The sequence below is a fragment of the Phodopus roborovskii genome, unplaced genomic scaffold, assembly GCF_943737965.1.
Source record: "Phodopus roborovskii unplaced genomic scaffold, PHOROB, whole genome shotgun sequence".
Taxonomy (NCBI): Eukaryota; Metazoa; Chordata; class Mammalia; order Rodentia; family Cricetidae; genus Phodopus; species Phodopus roborovskii.
In genome coordinates, this window is record NW_026126461.1 from 16,723,258 (window position 1) to 16,743,157 (window position 19,900).

Below are 19,900 nucleotides of genomic sequence, written 5' to 3' on the forward strand. Positions count from 1 at the left end.
CATGGGGTCTGCTTAGCTTGAAATCATAAGACACAGCCCATCATGATGGGGAAGTCAAGGCAGGAGCTTAAAGCACTGCATTCGAGTCAAGACACAAGTGCATCTATGGCGATTTGGATAAAAATGGACCCACGGGCTCATAGGGAGTTGCCACAGCAACCAGGGCTGGCCTTGGTGGAGTAGGAGTGTTCAAGGAATCGTGTCACTGGGAGTGGCTTTGAGGTCTCAGATGCTCAAGTCAGATGCTCAGCGGCTCTGAGACTCTTCCTGCTGCCTGAGGATCCAGATCTCAGCTCCTTCTCCAGCACCGTGTCTGGCTGCACACCACCATGACTCCCACCACGATGACAGTGGGCTGAGCCTCTGAACTGTACATCAGCACCAAGTGCTCTTTGAAGAGCGATTTGAACTAACCAATACCCGTCTATCTGTTCATCTACCACAGGATGTCTGGGCCTGTCACTACTCCAGTGCTGTTCCGAGACCGTCCTGTTAGGGCCACATGGTTACCTCCAGCTCAGAAAAGTTGACTCTGAATTTCTCAGTGGTACCAGCTGATGACAACTCCAGGCTGCCACCGCCCTCTGTCCCCACTCTCCTAATGGAAGACACTACCTTTTCCTCTCTGCGCGCACACACAGCTCTTCAAGCGTAAGTCTGGCCAGAAGAAAAAAAGCAAATCTAGAAAGAAGAGTTGTATCCAAGAATGTAACACATCCCCATTGAACAAATTCTCCATCTTTAATGACAAAAGACCTGACACCCGTCAACTAACTCCTAGATCAACCTGCTGCTGTTTTCCCTGGATGTCTCTCGAGCCCTCCCAGGGCCCTCCCCTCCCTGTCTTTCCTTACTCTTCTGTCTGGCCCTGCATTCCAAAATTGTACCTTCTTGGGCTTTGATCAGGGCAAGATTTAAATGACTGCTGCCTCAACAAGAGAAAAACCAATCCAATTCTCGGGAGCAGGTAAATTTTAATTTTCTCTTCTGCAACCAGCACCCATAGAGTTTACTCCAGGGAGACCATCACTACAGTCAGAGAGCTCACATGGTGTTTCACAAAACAAAAGGGACGTGATTCCCACACCTCTACCCTAGGAACATAAAGAACTGGCTAAAGCTTTGAAATTAAGGTTCTCTTTGAACTTGAGCCAGAGCAAGTTATCCCGCTCAGTAGAAGGAGTCAATAGAGCATTGTTTGCATATGGTCAGATCAGGAGTTCAGGGGTCAGGATTCCTACCATGCCGCCATCCACACTCACAGAAAGCCGTTATCAGCTTCCATCTCTAGAACTTTTTTATAACCTCACACTGAACATGGATCCATTAAGCAATCTCTAGTCATCTCTCTACCTTGCTACTCTGTCTCTATAAATTGGATAATTAACTCAAGCACCTCATACAAACAGAACCATGCTTACCATTCTGACTTCAAAGTGTATCAATGTTGTAGCGTACATCCAAATTTTCTTCTTTTTTAGGGTTAATCATAGTCCATTACATGCCACCCTGGTTAGTAAGTTGCTTTAACACAATCTAGAATTATCTGGGAAGGCGATGTCCATCCCGAAATTGCCTAGATCAATCAGCCCTTGGGGATATGTGGGGAAGATTGTCCAGATTTCTAATCTCAGTAGGAGGACCCTGCCCATTGTGGATGGTACCATTCCCTAGTCCGGTGACTCTGACATGAATAAGGATGGTTGAGGATAAAAGCCTACCTGCCCGCCTGCCAGCAAACAGCATCCTCCATGGTTCAGGCTGTACTTCTTTGCCTGTGAAGTGAGTTCCTTGCCGGATGCAGCCTTGTGTGGAACAGTGAGCAGGGCCTGCCGTCAGGTCCCTCCTGTGAGTCCTGCTTCGACTTCACTCAGTGGTGAGTTAACTCTGTGAGCCAAATAAAACCCTTCCTCCTCTCAATTACTTTTGGTCTGGGTATTTTATTATGGCAGCAGACAGGAATCTAGATTCTCTGTCTCTCTCTCTGTTTATCTGTTTATCCATCAATACGCATTTGGGTTGTTTCTCTCTGCCCGTTGAGAATAACTCTGCCATAGGCATTGATGTAGGGCTGTCTGCCTATCTTTCTGCTTTCAGCTATTTGGGCTGCTCATCTTGAGTAGGAGTAACCAGATCACTTGTCATTCTCTTTCAGTTTTTGAGTAACTGACACTCCACCGTGACGGTGCCATAGGTAAAAGCATGTATCTTGTAAAGCACCACCCCAGCCTAGAAAGTGGCCCTCGGGAAACAAAGGACACATCATCAACATCGCTCCCGCCTAGTTACCATTTTAGCATTTGGTTTCCAGCAGCACCAGCACTTTCCTGTTGATGACATGTATTATGTACTTGCGAGTACACGCTTACAAAAGCCTCAACACATTTGAAGCAAGTGATGTGCAGTCAGCCTAGCATGGCATGCGTTCCGGACGTATTTGGCTGAGCCAGGGCAACGTCAGAGTGGCGTGAGTGTCAGCATGCTCATGCCGCACCTCTGATGTCAGCCCGAACAGAACCCTAAGCAAAATGGATCCCAAAGCAGCCACACCCCTGACTTGTGCTCAGAGCGTGGCATTTTAAGCACGTCACATCTCACATATGTGTAAATGTAAATGAGAGCTTGTCTGGTGTCTATTCACTGTTCTGCAGAGGTGACCTCCAATTTCCATCATTCCAGAGTGGCCAGACTTCCTTTTTATTTTAACATTAAATATGTATTCTCTCTCTCCTTCTCTTTTTCTCTCTGTCTCCCTCCCCCCCTCCTAAGTGTGTATGTGTGTACATGCGTGTGACTTCATGTGACAGTGAGGCTCAGCATACAGAATCTTTACTGATATTTTACATTGTTTTTGTTGTTGTTGTTTTGAGACAGGGTTTCTCCGTATAGCCCTAGCTGTCCTGAAACTCGCTCTGTAAACCAGGCTGGCCTCTGCCTCTGCCTCCCTAGTGCCGGGTTTAGAGGCATACACTACCACTGCCCAGCTCTTTATCACTGCATGTGTGATGTGTACAGGAGCCTGCAAAAGCCAAAAAGAAGTCGAGGATCCCCTAGAGCCGGAGTCACAGATGGTTGTGAGGAGGCACTGGAAGCTGAACCTGGAACTTTGGGAAAAGCAACCCATGCTCTTAACTACTGGGCCACCTCTTTTTATCACACCTGGCAGGGCATGAGGCTACAGTTCATGCTAAAGAGGTGACGGGTAGAAGGCCTCTCGGTACTTCACCCATCAGAAACGACAGACAAACACATGCTTCAAGGAGGCGTGAGGCTTTGAGCCCCCGGGCATCCATATGATCACGGGGAAAGTGGGAAAAGCTGTAGACCAAGCCACGTGGGTAGTGATTGCATGTGAGATGTCAGTAAAAACAAATCTTAACGCTGACACTTGCAATGGCTTCATTGGTTAAGGCCATAAAAGTGTCACTTAAAAACTTTCAACTTCCTGACAGTGTGATGATAGTTCTGACTTTGTAGAAACCGTACTTTAAAGGCTTAGCATTTGACCTTCCAGCCTAGTGAGTTGTAGCCCATCCTCTCATGATAAAGGCAGTGGCATGAGCCAGAGGTACAGGTCAGCCATGGTGTGGAGGTCACTGAGGACAACACGACATTCTGCAACAGACTGCTCCTTCCCTGGGCTGTGCAGGGTTGGGTGCTTTGAATACATAATGGCCTTTCATGCTTATGGTTTATGCTCTTGTGTTTGAAAGTTTTGAGTTTGTTTCTTTTAGTCCTTTAAAAGAACAAAAACCCTAATAGTTACTATAAACTATAGCCATATTGCCATGCTCATAAGAATGCTAGAAGCTAATCCTGTTATCCATTCCTCCTCCAGCTTCCCATCAGAGGCCTTAGTATTCTCTGCTCCACTCTCTTCCAATTTGAGGCCACTTCTTGCAACTTGGACATCTGAGATAGAATACATGATGTAGAAACTGGTTGAGGGCAGTATTCCTCTGGTTTATAGCAAGCATCCAGCCTCGTTGGCACATTTTCAGACTTTGCAGAATCAAGCAGAGCGCTCAAAGTGTCTCCACATAGGCTTGGTGCCGATTTACTAACATTTTTCAGGTGCTTGACATGTGGCCATCCACGGCAAGGCAATAAATTGCTGTGACAACTCAATGACCTTCCCGTCTGAAGAGCACACACTGCTGGGGTCCCGTAGAGTAGAGCCGTGGCTGCTTCGTCTGTCAAAAGAAGACAGGGAACGCAGATGGGCTCAGTGTGAGATGGGGAACATGGGAAACTTCGTAGATTACAAAATGTGAACATTGCAAAGTATTCCTGTTGCCATGACTGGGCATGTTCTTGATCGTGGGCCCAACTGGCCTTTCTCCATCATGTTTTCCAGTTAAGACGGAGCAGTGTGAGGTTGAGGTGAGGGACAAGCAGGGGACACCCCTCAAGTCAGAGGGAGTCTTTGGAATCTGCAACCGCACGCACTTGTGTTCAAGATTCCCTCCTGTTTCTGGCAGCTGGCAGCTGAGAATTTTGGAGCTCATGAGAAGGACGCTTTTCACAAGTGACTTTTATTCAAGGCCATCCTCAGTTACATACTTACTAAGTTCAAGGCTAGCCTGAATGACGTGAGACCCAAACTCTAAACAATGGAGCAAAACGATTGTCTTTGTTAGAGATGGTTTTTACAGCCATTTGCTTCCTGTATTCTGTAGGCATCTCTTGGCAATCCCTCTTCTTCCCATTACTGTGTTTCCTGTGTGTGCCTCCCTCCACTCCCATCCCCTCCCCAGCCTTCCTGGATTTCATGGTCTTATTAATGACTCTTTCTCCCTGTGCCCAGTGCTTGGAAAGCATTCCAGTGAACTCGTGACTTTGGTAATTTTTCTGTCACTCTTTCCACAGTATTTAAGCCTGTCTGTAGACATGTTCTGACCAGCTATCTGCTTAATAAGAAGAGAAAGAGCATTGTTAGAGTTAGATTCTTGGGATAAGAAAGTACAAACTCTGGGTTTCTCCAGAGTCTTTTTCCAAAATGGGATCAAGGTTTCTTTTCTTTTCTTTCTTTTTTTTAATGAATTAAATTTATTCTTGTCCATAACCTGACCTAGAAATAAAATAGAATAACAACAATTAATTTTGAAATTGAAAAGAAAAACCTTTATGTTTGCTTCAAAAAGATGAAGATCTCTTTATATCTTTTTCAGTAACTAAAACAAACAAACAAAAACTGTAGCAGCAAAAGGAAATCCGTTGGCCCCGAGGACTCCTGTATGCATATTTATCTGTGTGAGTGTTGGCACTGGCCTTTGTATTTGCCTCTGAAGAAGGTTGGTCTTATGGTCAGTGCTTAAAATAAGAAAACTTTACGATTTTGACGAAGTGTAACATTGGGAATAAAATACTTCTATTTTTGTTCCCTCTTTTAGTTTATATGCAAATGTTAAAATGAAATTTGCTACAAAAGACAGCAGGGGGCATGTTAGGTGACCCCTCATTCAAAGTCACCTCATGTCTTAGCCCCTGCAGGTCTTCCTGGAGATTCAACCGGACTAATCAATCAATTTATTTAATTGCTTGTTTATTTGTTTATTTATTTACCCAAGAGCCTCTTACACAGAGTAGGCAGATGTTCTACCACTGAGAAATGTCCCGGGTCTCTCCTCTCTTTGGCTTTTTTTTTTTTTTTTTTTTTTTTTTTTTTTTTTAGATAAGTTCTCATTAACTCCCCTGTTATCCTTGAATTTGAGACTCTGCCACTTCAACTTGCTAGAGTTACAGACCTGTGACATCAGGACTGTGTTATTTATTTATTTATTTATTTATTTTACAGGGCCTCACTGTGCATCCAACCCTGGCCTTCAATGGCGGTGGAACTGCTGTCCAGGAGTTGGAAAGGGGAAGAAGAAAATCTAGCACACAAACAAGTAAAACACATCCAGCTGTTAGTCATGGGCAAAGAGCGGAGAATGTGAGCTGTGGTGCACTGTGACCGAGTGTCGAGGGTTAGCAAACACTGTAAGGTAAAAACCTAAAGAAGGAGAAGGCTCTGATAAAAAGGAAGATTGAAGAAGTGAGGAGAGTCAAGTGGTGTTTCCAGAGATCAAAAAGCATCACTAAAGTCGGAATACACAGACTAATAGTCGCATTAGATAGTAGAGAGGAAGACTCATCAAATCTGTAGACCAGTGTAGAAGCCACATCAATATAAAGAGAGAGAGACCTTAGGCAGGGACCTGCAGGAGAGAGAGTGTCACATGTGTACTGTGCATGCCACAGAGTCCCAGAACATATGTATACAGGGAGAGTATACAAATGCTTAAGGAAACGTGTTCCAGATGTCCTAATGACTACAACATCACACAACAAGGAATCTAAGCACATCAGTGAGCACTGCATAATATATAATATGTGAAAAGAAAAGCCACTAAGAGCATTATAAGAAAAGTTCAGAAAACCAGCAACATTAAAGGATGAGAGCAGACAGACAGGAGGAGGACAGACAGCCAGGAGGAGGACAGACAGACAGGAGGAGGACAGACAGACAGGAGGAGGAGGACAGACAGACAGCCAGGAGGACAGACAGCCAGGAGGGGACAGACAGACAGGAGGAGGAGGACAGACAGACAAGAAGAGGACAGACAGACAGGAGGAGGACAGACAGCCAGGAGGAGGACAGACAGCCAGGAGGACAGACAGACAGCCAGGAGGAGGACAGACAGACAGGAAGAGGACAGACAGACAGACAGCCAGGAGGACAGACAGACAGGAGGAGGACAGACAGCCAGGAGGACAGACAGGAGGGGACAGACAGCCAGGAGGACAGACAGACAGGAGGACAGACAGACAGTCAGGAGGAGGACAGACAGACAGACAGGAGGGGACAGACAGACAGGAGGACAGACAGACAGTCAGGAGGAGGACAGACAGACAGACAGGAGGGGACAGACAGACAGGAGGACAGACAGACAGTCAGGAGGAGGACAGACAGACAGACAGGAGGGGACAGACAGACAGGAGGACAGACAGACAGTCAGGAGGAGGACAGACAGACAGACAGGAGGGGACAGACAGACAGGAGGACAGACAGACCGTCAGGAGGAGGACAGACAGACAGGACAGACAGACGGATGGACAGACAGACAGGAGGAGGACAGACAGACAGGAGGACAGACAGACAGACAGGAGGAGGGCAGGATCTTCCCCACACAGAAGCAGAGGATTAAGGCAGCCTGCATCTGAAAACACTCATGCTGGAAAGCAAGTGTTCTTTAAGGACTGGAATAAAACAGCTGCCACCCTGGAATTCTGTTTCCAGGAAAAGCATCTTTCAGCTCCGGAAAAAAGCAAGACAACAGCTCCTCCAAACACCAGGTGGGAGAGCTCCTCTCCAGCGGATCCACGAGAGCGCCTCCAAGGACAAGGCAAAGAAAATAAGATGAAAACAGCTTTATACGACAGAAAATAAATAAATAAATAAAATAACGGGAGAAATGGCGGTTTTGTGAGTAAAATAAACCATGTCTTCTTGGTCATAAACTTTATTGGGGAGGTACATACCAATTTAAAACAAAGCCAGCAACCTGAATTTGAGGCTGACAAGGTAAGCATACAAAGCCTTCAATCACACAATCATGTAGCAGCAACCCAACAACCCCACAACTCCAAAACAAGAGCAAGCTTTGTAAAAGCGCTGTTAATCAAATAAAAAGGGAATTGTGTAAACACTAAGTCAATCCAGTTGTCAAAAACGGATGCATGTAGGAAGGTGATGGATTTGTGCCAGCTATATTGATCTGCATTGTGCACGCGCTCCCTTAGATGACAGACTGACAGCGAACGGTCCCTAGAGCCTGGCACTGTCCCCTGGAAGCTTCCTTTAAATGCAGGGTAGGATGAGCAAGGACGAAGACGCAGAGTATAGTCAAACAGAAGCAGTAGCGATTATATAACAGAGAGCAATGGAGATTTCAGTGCGCACAATTTGAGCAGGGAAAAGTTAGATACCTCGTAAGAAAGTTGTTGCTTACTTTTAGTCCATCATCTGGGTCTTTGGTCTTAACAACAGAATTTTGATACTTATGAAGGAAAGACAGGCCACACCAGGAGGAGCGTGTAGCAAATGCACAGCTCTGGCTGGACATGATAGCACTTCCTTTTCCACCAATGCCAGGACAGATGAGTCAAGGTGAGATGTGGCCAGCACAACCAATCAGCTTGAGGTAAAGGATAACTGCCCAATATTAGAGTACATACTCTCCATGAGTGCACTCAGTATCCGATAAAATAACCATAATGTGTACCATAAAACCAATCTCAGTGACCAGCGAGAATTAAACACAAAACATAGTCTCTAAGTACAATTGAATAAAAAAATAAAAGAATCAACAGTACAAATCTGGAATTATATTTGAAAATGTGCATGTTTCTGCATAGCTGCAGGGCAAAACCAAAATCAAGACATTGGAAATTGTGGTGGATTCTAAGACAGGTAGAAATTTATAGATAAAAGCTTATTCAAAACTGGGTGGTAGTGGGGCACGCCTTTGATCCCGGCACTCGGGAGGCAGAGGCAGCATTGTGAGTTCGAGGCCAGCCTGGTCTACAGAGCGAGTCTCCAGGACAGGTTCCAAAACTATACTGAGAAACCCTGTGTCAAAAGGAAAAAACACTTATTCAAATGGATGTTTTGAATGAATAATTGGACCTCCTAGCTGTTCGCCTAGAGAGATAGGAAAGAAAAACCAAAAAAAAAAACTTAAAAGATGAAAGATGGACTTGAAAAACCCTAGGCAGGCTGATCACAAACAAATTGGAAGGGAAGATAAGTAATTGCCATTGGGGTAAAAAGGAGATAGACCAAGGTAGCCTACCAACATGACAATAAGGACATTAATGTGAATGTTTTTGTTACAAAAGTCACAACTTCAATTAAATGGGCACATGTCTTCTGAAATGCAAGCTAACAGAAGAAAGGCATACCTTAGTCATTCCCTACCAACACAGCTTAAAAACTCATGGGGCTGGGAAGATGGCTCAGTGGACAAAACACTTACCATGCAAGGATGGAGAGGTAGAGGTACAAAATCCCTTATCAAAATGTAAGGAATTGAATCCACGTGGAATGAATAATCTATCACCACCATAGGGAGCTTCTCCAAGAAATACAAGGGTCAATTTGATGCACTGAAAGACTTAAAAAAGGAATCCATAAGACTAACAGATACGGTTGTATCACAGATGTCTTTTCAGCTGTGTGCCCAAAGTCTACAGATGCTGAAGCCCCTATAGAACAGCGTCGTGTCTGTGTAGAACCTAGACATGCCCTCCATATACTTAAACCGTCTCTAGAATATTTTAAACAGCCAGTGCCTTGCTTGTACATGTTCTGCACAGGCACAGGTTTTCCTCAATATTTTCAATCTGCAGTTGGTTGAATCTCTGTAGATGTAAAATATATAAATGCAGAAGGCTGGCTATATGTGAGAATAATTGACGTCAGTGACATAAAGCAGGGTGGTTCAATAAGGATGGGGTCAAGGCAAGGAAGGAAGGGAGGGGAGAGGGAGGGGAGGGAGAAGGAGGGGGAGGGAGGGGGAGGGAGGGGAGAGGGAGGGGAGAGAGAGGGAGGGGGAGGGAGGGAGGAAAAACATTTTGTGAGTGAGGAAAAGGTTTCTCGTCAGGAGCGAGGAGCGAGGGATATATATATTCTTATCCCTTACCAATTATGGCTTTTCTAATACCATAAGATAAACCCTAGTCATCTCAGTCAGAAAAACAATTAGGTCAGGATCCAGTGTCTTTAGCTGATGGCTGACCAGCAGAAGGACTACTCTGGCCGATTTCCATCTGTCCAGGATGACTCCCAGGGATGGGAAAGAGTTCAGCTCTCTCTCTCTCTCTCTCTCTCTCTCTCTCTCTCTCTCTCTCTCTCTCTCTCTCTCTCCTGCCCACCTTGGCTCTGAGTAAAAAATCAGGGGGTCACTGACAAGGAGGAAGGTGGGCTACAGTCAGCAGCATTATCCCCTTTTGGGGTCAGCCCTGTGCAGGCTCCAAAGAACACAAATGCCCTTATTAAAATTGGTCATATGTAATCATAATTAACATGCAATTTTTCACGAGTAATAATTACCCATTGAGCATACCAAGCCATTCCTCCAGCTGAGTGAGTGGCAGCCCAGGGAAGAAAGGGTTGGGCTTGTGCTGAGACATTGTTTCTGGCACATGTGGTTTGTGACCTTCCTTAAACCCTCCTTCCCCTTCCTCCATATGGGTTGTTTTAGTTTCCATCCTTGGCTGTGTAGTTCACCCTTCTGCTTTGAAGGGATGACATTTCTGGGCTAACTGTAAGAAAGGAAAGGCATATGGTGCTCCTCTCTCTAAATGTTTATTTTCCTCAACTTCATATGTTTTTCATCCTCCTTTAATATCCTACTGAAATGTAAGAAGTCTGCCCAGCACCAACGGTTCTCATTACCACGGACCTAGACCTGCACCCTGCTTCTATGTAATGCTCTGGACCATTGCTTTTATGAGTCGGTTCCAGGGTTACGTGTTAACTTCTTGTCTGCTATCCCTCACGCGTTATTGGCATTTGTAAAGGAATGAGGGCTTAAATGACGAGAGATCCAGCATAGGCTCCTTTTAAAGAGCAGCCATCTGAGAAAGATAACCTAAGAGAACAAGGCCCCCTGCACATTCCCCACAATTCTTTCAGCCCTGAACGCCTCAGGAATGTGGGTAATCAAAAAATAAACAAGTCTGCTCGCATTATCTCGGTCTCTTCCCTGAGTTAATAAACACAGAAAGTTTTGCCCTGGGCTCAAAGTAAGTGACTGGGAGAGCGTGATCGAATAGTTCTGGTCTTTGGAAACCAGTAACCAAATACGGGCGACAGTATGAATAAATCTCGTGCAACCAGTAACTCTCTTGGGTTTATTTACACTTATGTGTTTGTCTCCTGGGATGCACACTTTGTTTATTGAAAAGTGAAAATACTTGGCCTTTAGCAATTTAAAACTCATGTGTGGCTGTCAGGAAACACAAAAGCTAAGCCTACTGCAGAGTCCTGAGTATTTTATCTTATGCAGACAAGTGTTGTGCCTGCGTGTTAGTCTGCATATCACATGCAAGCCTGGCACCTGCAGAGGACAGAAGGCAGTGTCCTATCCCCTGGAACTGGAGTCACAGGCAGCTGTGAGATGTCATATTTGCCCCAGGAAGCAAATCCTGAGTCCTCTGCAAGAGTTGCAAGCTCCTCTAACCACTGAGCCATCTCTCCTCTACCACACAGTTCTAACAGACGAATGTAGCCAACAGCTGTCATACTGACTCCTCTGAGACTCCTCCACCCAGCCCTGACCAGATAGATGTCCATAGAAAGTGTTCTCTGGGCACCATTTACCCATGTGTCTCTCCTCCAAAACTCTCATCCCATGCCTTGAGTTGGCCATGCTTTACCTCAGGTCATACCTGGAGGGTGTGCGGGGCAGCGTTCCCCAGACTGGCGCAGAGTAGAGTATCTTAGATGAGGCCTTGGGCTGGGAAACTGGGACTCAGGAAAAGCCCTAAGCTGTTTGTAGGTGTTGGTAGCATGCTCCAGGAGTACCACCCCCACACACCCCTCTCGGAGCTTCGATCCCTGGGCCTGAGTTCTCACTCTCGGTAATTCCCACCCCAGGTGTAGCTGTACTCTTGATAATTTCTCCGAATTAGCCCTACTTGCCCGGGATGTGTGCATGTTTCTTACCTATGAGCTCAGGATAGCAGTCTACTCTCGTTTGATGCTTTGAGCTGGTGTGACTGATATAACCCAAATGTAAACTTTGAGGACCGGTAAGTGACTGACTGTGTTTCCTGACTTTGTGGCCCACGCGTTGGGAGGCTGAGGCCGGAGGATGGAGAAATCAAAACCAGCCCGTGATAGATAGTAACACACTGTCAAAAGGACAAAACGGAGAAGGAGATGTGGGGAGAGAAGGAGGAGCAGGGGAGGAGCAACAGGCATCTCTATCAGATCAGCTTCCGCCTCTGCATGCTGACAGCGAACAAACTCAGTTCCAACCTCCAGCGATCACCGTTGTCCTGAGGTTTTGAGCCTCCGCAAGTTGGAAGAGCTGTTTCTGCACCCGAACGAACCCAGCATATTCCAATGAGTCTTTGATTTTTCTTGGTATCTAATAGTCCTTGTCACATCCCGTGTTCCAGTGACGCTTTAGGGGCTTTACTCACATTCTTTTCTCGTGTTGTGGTTTATTAAGTATCATTTTTCTTAGAATCGAACTATGATCTTCAGCATCTTACTTAGACTGCAGCCCTGCCCTTCTCACCTGTAGAATATTGTTTTTCAAGTTAATGCAGTCACTAAATCAAGCCTTCCTTTCAAGTTGCAGGCCTCTGGGTTTCACCTTGATGGAAATACTCGAGACGTTCATACACGATTCCTTGCTGAAAACAGTGTAATAAGCGTGCACTTGGCTTCCCTGGGGATTCGCTGAGCCAGGGCAGGAGAGCCAGTGGACCCCCTGGCAGATCTGTTCATTACCGTCATAATCACCCACAGTCAGCAGCCGCTTTCTATCCAATGCAACAGATCCATGCCCATTCTTGTTCTTTGAGATGTTTTGTTCTAATTCTGGTATCTATTGGACACATCTGGCTACGGTGGACTCCTGTGCTGTGGTCCCTTGATTACCACCCCTGAATCCTCCAAACACCTGGACATTGCAGACAAACAAAGGAGGCCAGGAAAGATGCCGGAGAAGCCTTCTAACCAGCATACCCACACACTACTCTAAAGGGAGAAATGACTGTTGCTTTGAAGCCATTGGGTTGGGCATGACTTGGCAACAGAGAACTCACTTCTGTGGTTTGAATACTGTCTGTCCCTTCTGCGGGGCCTGGAGAACTTTACTGCCATTGACCTGTGTAAGTGTAGCCTTAGGGAGTGGTTATGTCAATTCAAAGAATCAATGCCTTTAATGTCTTTCTCCCGGGAGTAGATTTTTTTTTTTTTTTTTAAATGAGTTATCAAGTAAGGGCATCCCTGTATTTTGTCTGCTGTGCAGGTACCTGCTTGCTTCCACTTTCTGCCGTGAGTAGACGCCACAGAAGTTCTGGCCAATGCCATGCCCAGGAACGCCCCATCTACCAGATTCATGAGGCAGAACAAACTCCTTCCTTCTAGGAATTACCTCATCTCAGACTTTCTTCTATCCATTAAGGAGACAAGTTTTGCTGTATCTCATTTGGCCTCAAATTTGGGTCTTCCTGGCCCCGTCTCCTAGGTGCCAGGACTGGAGTCACATGCCTCTGCCACGCACATCATTAGCTGTGCAAGGTGACCTCTCTAGTCATCCAGTTACCTGCAGCCCTGAGGACTAAGCACCCCTGCCTAGCACACACCCAGTAAAACTCATGCTTGTTCAGCCTCCAACTGCCTAGCACATTAGCCATGGATGCTCTTCTTGATTCGTCTGTCCTGTAACCCTCCTCCCCCCCCCCCCAAAGCTTTCAACCATTTGCTACAATCCTCACTGCCTCTTTTCCAGGGCAGCTACTCAGTCCTTGCTGCTCCACTGACGAGCAGCAGCAGCTCTTCGAGCAGGCAGAAAAGATGGGACCCTGACCCCGACTGCCATCTGTGTTGAATTCCCAGCTGTTGTTGTATCGTGGCCATCTGACTATCTGGGAACATCTAACCCACAACAATCAAGCTGTGCTCACTGCTTCCGGTGCCATTGGCTCACCTTCCTACCTAATAGTCTGCAGACTCGGGAAGAAAACTTGCAACCCGAGTTTCTTTTGCCATCTGTATCCAATTAACGACTACTGTGTGATTTCCTTCTGGAATCTTCTTGTTCTCTGTTCCCAGTGCAACTTCTATCTCCTATCCCCTTTCCTGGGCCAGAAGTCATGGCGTAGACACCCAGTGATCTCTCTTAATTCTTTTCTGTCTGTTTATTACAGACAGAAAACTTGTCCTTAAAAAGGAAAAAAACAATCCCCCCCCTTTGTTTCTCTGCTTAAGGAAGTAATAGCTCATCCTGTCTCTGCTCAGAGCCTCCTCGATTCCCAGATCCTCAAGGCGCTTTCTTTGAAAGCGGCATCGTGGTGGTATTGCTTGTTTTAGTACAACCTGCGTCCTTGTCATCCTTTGCTCCGCCCAGGAGGGTCTTCTCTCAGTCCAGCATCAACACAAAAAGACCCAAAGCGAAGATGAAAATGCTGATGTTTAATTGGAAAATAGAACATCCTGGGGACAAGACCAGGACCAGCTGAGGGCAGATGTTCTGGTCCCACTCACGGGGAAGACGCCCCCACAAGGCAGAACAGGCATACTGGCCTTTCCAAGTGGGCCCTTTAGGAGAGCATGGGAGGAAGACAAGCGGCTGGTCCGTCTGGCTCCTTGTCTTCTCCTGAGTAGCACATCACTCTTCACTTCTTTACTCCGTATCTGCCCCAATCAGTTCCAATCCTTTGCTGGTTTGGGGTGGAGGAAGAAGTCTGATGTCATAGGTACGAGGGTGTGGTGTCTCATCCAAGCCCAGGGCTGTAAGGAGGAGAAAAAAAATCCCAGCATTTTCTCATGGGCTTTAAGTCATTTCCAAATGATTGACAAGACTTAACACAGTGCAAATGGCACATACCACATTGTCCTGAACTCATGAAGAGTATGTAGAGGAACAAATCTCTGTATCTCAGTGCGGGTGCAGGCACTATCAGACACAACAGCAGCACCCAAGGTATCCACATTTGCTTTTGTGGGGCCTGCGCTAGAGAGGACTGACGGTACAATCCGTGCTCAGGAACTGTTAGGGTTGCACACCTCCAAAGACGGGTGAAGGTAGAGACAGGCGGACTGCCAGGGCTCACCTGCAACAGTGTAACCGGAACCCTGAGTCCTGGGTTCAGTAAGAATGAGTCTCAAAAAAATTAAGGTGGAGAGAAGCAAAGGAAAATACCCAATGTTGGCCTCTGACCTCCAAATATGCACACATGGTCAAGCACAACCACAACCGGACACAACCAGAAACCAGAAACACATGTCCAAACACATGTATGCATCTGTGCACAGACACAGATGTACACATGTGAACAGACATACATGTACACGTGCACAGACACACATGTACACATACATGCATGGACACACATATACACATGCATGCAGACATATACACATGCATGCAGACACATGTACACACATGCACAGACACACATGTACACATTGCACAGACACACATGTACACATACACACACAGACACACATGCACACATACATGCACAGACACGCATGTACACATGTGTACAGATGGGTACTATTTTGATTTTGTCCTGCTTTCTCCCTGCTTTCTCTTTCTCACTCCCTGCTCCTACTAGGAAAGAGAGGGTGCATAATTGTCCCGTCCCCACCTTGGGCTCAGTGTGGAATTCCTGCCAGCCTGTCCCTGGCTCTCCAGGTGGTGAGCCCTTGAGCTAGTGCTACAAAGACTCAGCAACCATGAGAAGGGCAGACAGCTCTCACGGCTGCTGTCTGCCTGAGCCATCTGGTTTGAGTGGATGACCTCGGCTGTGACTTCTTCAGCCCAGGGTTTGTAACTGCCTCCGATCCTATTTGCTTTCTGAGCCCTCTGCCCCAAGTTCTTGTGGTTCCATGAGCCCCTTCCTCCCTGCTGCGCTGCTATTTTTCTGAAGAATGTGGCCTGTTTCATGAAGCCAGAGCCAAGTGTTTCCATTTTGTAACTCTGAACACTACTTCATAGGTTACACTGATGTCTATCACCTTAGGATTTTTTTTTTTTTTGTATCATTTTTACTATTAACTTGTTTGTTTGTTTGTAGGTAAGATCTTGACATGTAAATGTAGCTGAGGCTGTCCTGGAACTCACTACAGAGCCCAGGCTGGCCTCAAAATTGTACTTCCTCTTCCTCAACCTAGAGAGGGCTGAGATTACAGGTGTTTGCCTGCCACCACAGCTGGCTTCATCTTGGGGCTTTGATAGCACTCGGGGACAGATTATAGAATATGTTTAGCGTAGCCTAGGATAGCAAAGAACAACCACAACAATGAGCATCGTTGTACCCAGCAAATATAAACTTTCAGACACTGTGGGGCACGCGCGGACAACAAAGCCCGAAGCGGCAAGAGTTCCTTACGTAATAGGAAAAAAATGTCAATAACAGCGGCAGGATGCTTGCAGCACAGCGTGTGTTTCAAAGCGTGTGGGTGACAGAAAGGAGCAAGTAGCTGGCCTTCTGGAACAGTCAGAAGGGTATCTAGAGAAGATGCTCGATTTGGGGCTTGGAGGATGAGTAGGAATTCAAAGGTGGGGGGGGGGAGGAGCAGAGCTCAGGGGCATGTGATGTGGATGGATGAGCCGTCTAGGGGGAAGTGGTTGGTTAGAACAGGTATTATCTGCTGAGTTTTACAAGTACAAAACTGAACACTGTGTTTTAATCCCAGCACTCAGGAGGCAGAGGCAGGGGGATCTCTGTGAGTTTGAGCCCAGACTGGTCTACAGAGTGAGTTCCGGCACAGCCAGGGCTGCACAGGGAAATCTTATCTCAAAAGTAAGAAGGTGGAGAAGACAACACAAGCTAGGGAATGCAACCGAGCCGTCTCAAAGTCCAATGCTTAACCAATTACACATTTTAGCAGCAGGCTTCGGAGTTCCCAGTACCCCGTGTTTTCCCCTCAAGAATAACTCCTGGACACACTTCCTTTTTATTAAAAGAGTGCTGTGTATCCGACCAGCAAGGCCTGTTTCTTAGTAATGTCTTCTTCCCAACTTTGGCCTACTGTGCTCACTGGACCACTGCTGGGGTGTAAGTCCAGCATTATCTATTGGATGTTTGATGGCTTCTGGATCATGGGCTCTCAGAGAACGAACAGTTCTAGAATGCTTGTCTCTATCAGAAATAAATGGAGCGGCACGATGGCTTCTAAGTGTCTCTTCTAATAAGGTAGCAGGTAAAAATGACGTCACGACAAGCCGGGATGAGCCCTTCTAAGTGAATATTCTGACATGTCAGATTGTTGGTACCCAGGTACACTTCTAACGTGCCACAGCTATTGCAAGCTTTGAAGGGTTTTATTGTCGCAGACACCCGGGAGGCGCAGATGTCCTGCAGAGTCCAGGGGGCAATTGCTGTTTACATGTCCCCATGAACAGCTGTCTTGAACCCCATCAGTTTGGCTCCCCCTTTCTTTATAAAAGAAAAACACACACCAAGTTTCCCAATGACCAGTTCCCTGCCGAATTATTTTTTTTTTAATCTTTTGCTTTTTGTTTTTTGATGTGGTTGGTCCCTCTTCTATTGTAACCCCCATCCATGCTTAGTTTTCAGAGAGAGCACCTTTCCTCCCAGCTCCTCTCCTCTGGATCTTATGGCTTCCACTCATACAAACAAGGAAGGGTATAGGATCATTTCCTTTTCTGGAGACAGGGTCTTTGCCACGTAGACGTGGGCCTTGAGTTTGAGACCTTCCTGCCTCTGCCTCCTGAGTTCTGGGGGGCATGTGCCATCACGCTTTATCATAGTTTGTCCCTAAACGTGTCCTACTTTAAGAGCCACACGCTGCAAATCCGCCCTCTTGCATTGCAGATGACATCACAGTGTCCCAACACTGTTCCACATTGCCTCCTAAGCCAAGTGATTGTGGTCCCGAGGCAGACTAGGAAGAACTAGTCACCAAAGGCTTGCTGGGTGCCAGGCACGGGGCTAGGATTTTACATTCATTATGTTCCCCTCTCCGTTCCTCCATCTCTGTACCCCCTCCATCTTTAACCCCCCCCCATGTTACAAATGAGGTCAAAACTTAAGCTTTATAAAGATCCATCGAGCAAGTATACAAGCTGTTGTTTGTCACACGCAGTCTATGCTTTTTGTGTCACTTTTTAATATGCCTTTTCTCGTGTAAAATCCGTGTTTATTTCTGCTTAAAAATATTTTAAGTATTATACTCTGGAACCTGAGCTATTTAAGATAAAATTATCTTAAGTCCCTTAAGAAATAACAAACCATAAGAAGGCGGATGGTCCCTGGCATGTTCTCTGTGGTTAATGGAAGGTAGTAGATATACTAATATTTGTCTTAAGGTGCATTAGGGCTCCATCTCAAGTGACACACACACACAAGACAGTCAAAGAAAGAGGAATGTCCCTTGGTTTGTGGACTTAAGGTAGGAGAAGCCAAGATAGCCTAAAGCTTGGCCGCCTTAAACAAAAGTCTCAGTTAGTGAAGCAGGGTGGGGAACTGAGTATTCTTCTCGTAACCTCAACTCCAAGAAAGGGGAGAGAATTATCAAGACGTGTGTGGGTGTGGTTAGGCCAACCCATAGATCCCGGACAATAGAGAAGATGGGTGTGTGGGTAGACCATCCCACTGATGTCCAGGACAATGGAGAGGCTCGGAAATATCTTGAGAGACATTGTCTAAGAATTACGGTCAAACACAAGGTCTAAACGGAATGCTGAGTACTGTCCTCCCTAGATAAGGCCGTCCCGGGCTAGGCAGGGCAGGAGGCTCTCCTGGCCCGTGTTTGCACCTAGTTTCTTCTGCTCTCTCACACATAAATGGAACTTTAGAAGGTGGAAAGTGTCCTGTCAGTGAAGCAAAATCAAGACAGACGTTGTGAGGCAGAGTTGAAGCACGGTGATAGCCACAGCACATGGCATACTGACACAAGATGAATGTTCCCAGTACCAGGCCAAGGCGGGCCAGACCTACTTGGCCAAAAAGAAAGAAAGGGGAAGGAGAGAGAAAGCAAGCAAACAACAACAAAACAAACAAGCAAACCCCCCAAAATCAAAGCAAAAAGATAAAACCCCAAACCTCAGAGGTGAAGAAAAAGTCATGGATGTTATTTTGGATATCCAGATACAGAGAAATCTTGTTTAAAGAAAAATGCCAATGTGAAGGCTAAATAAGTAATTGGAAATGTAACTGAGGGAGGCATTTCTGAATGGGCTGCAACCTGCGGTAAGACTCAGCTTTTCTTTCCGTTTGAAAATTGTTCTCAGTGAGTAGTTACCACATTATTTAATAAAGCCTAATGCATCTGGGTTTTTAATTGTAAGAGGGATCAACTTCTGGGAAAACCTGGTAGTTTACTTTTGCTACCTGCACAGGGAAAGCCTGGCCACTCTGGTTATGAGGTGCAGTGCAATGAGGATAGGTAGCTTTTAGCAAAGTGTCTACAACGTGCCCGGACTTAGGTAACGGTTTATTTCTTGAGTAGCATTGCACTCCACGCAGCAAGGCGTCTCTTACTGCATCTCCATCCTCCAAGAGTGGTCTGTAGCTGTGGAGGATGGACAGGAGACAGGGCTATGTCTGGTCCATGTAGGCCGAGTTTGCAGGCTGTCAGGAAAGTCAGATGTTTTATTAACCTCGTTTTCCACCCTGAACAGGTCAAGCCACTCTCGTGGGATTGGAGGTGATTCAGGTATTTTCCAAGCAGAGTAAGGAGTGGAAAAGTCTGTGCTGTGAACGTCCGTAAAACATTTGGAATTGAGATGTTTTTACCATCCCGTTTTTGTTCGACAAGTGTGCTATTGTGAAATTGCATTCTCCGGAAACTTCTTCATACTGAGCAGTGATAACTCATGACCTGTGTGACTCAGGAGGAGGTTTCCTGTCTGCTCCCTCCTGACCCCTTGCCATAAATACAAGCCTGAGCTCTCTGTCTCTGCTCGGACACCAGGTGTAACTGACCTGCAGGCTGTGTTTGTTTGGAGGAGTTAAGGCTCTGGGAAGCTTTCTGGGTCATTTTGGTGTCATGAGGTATAGGAAACTGAGCTAGATATCACCAGCTCTGAGCTCTAGCCCTGGATCTAACAGAAGTGGGTAAAACAGTCCTGGACTCAGCTGCTAACTGCCCCTCCATACAAAAAGCATAGAACACAGACACAAGAGTCACAGGAGATAGTAT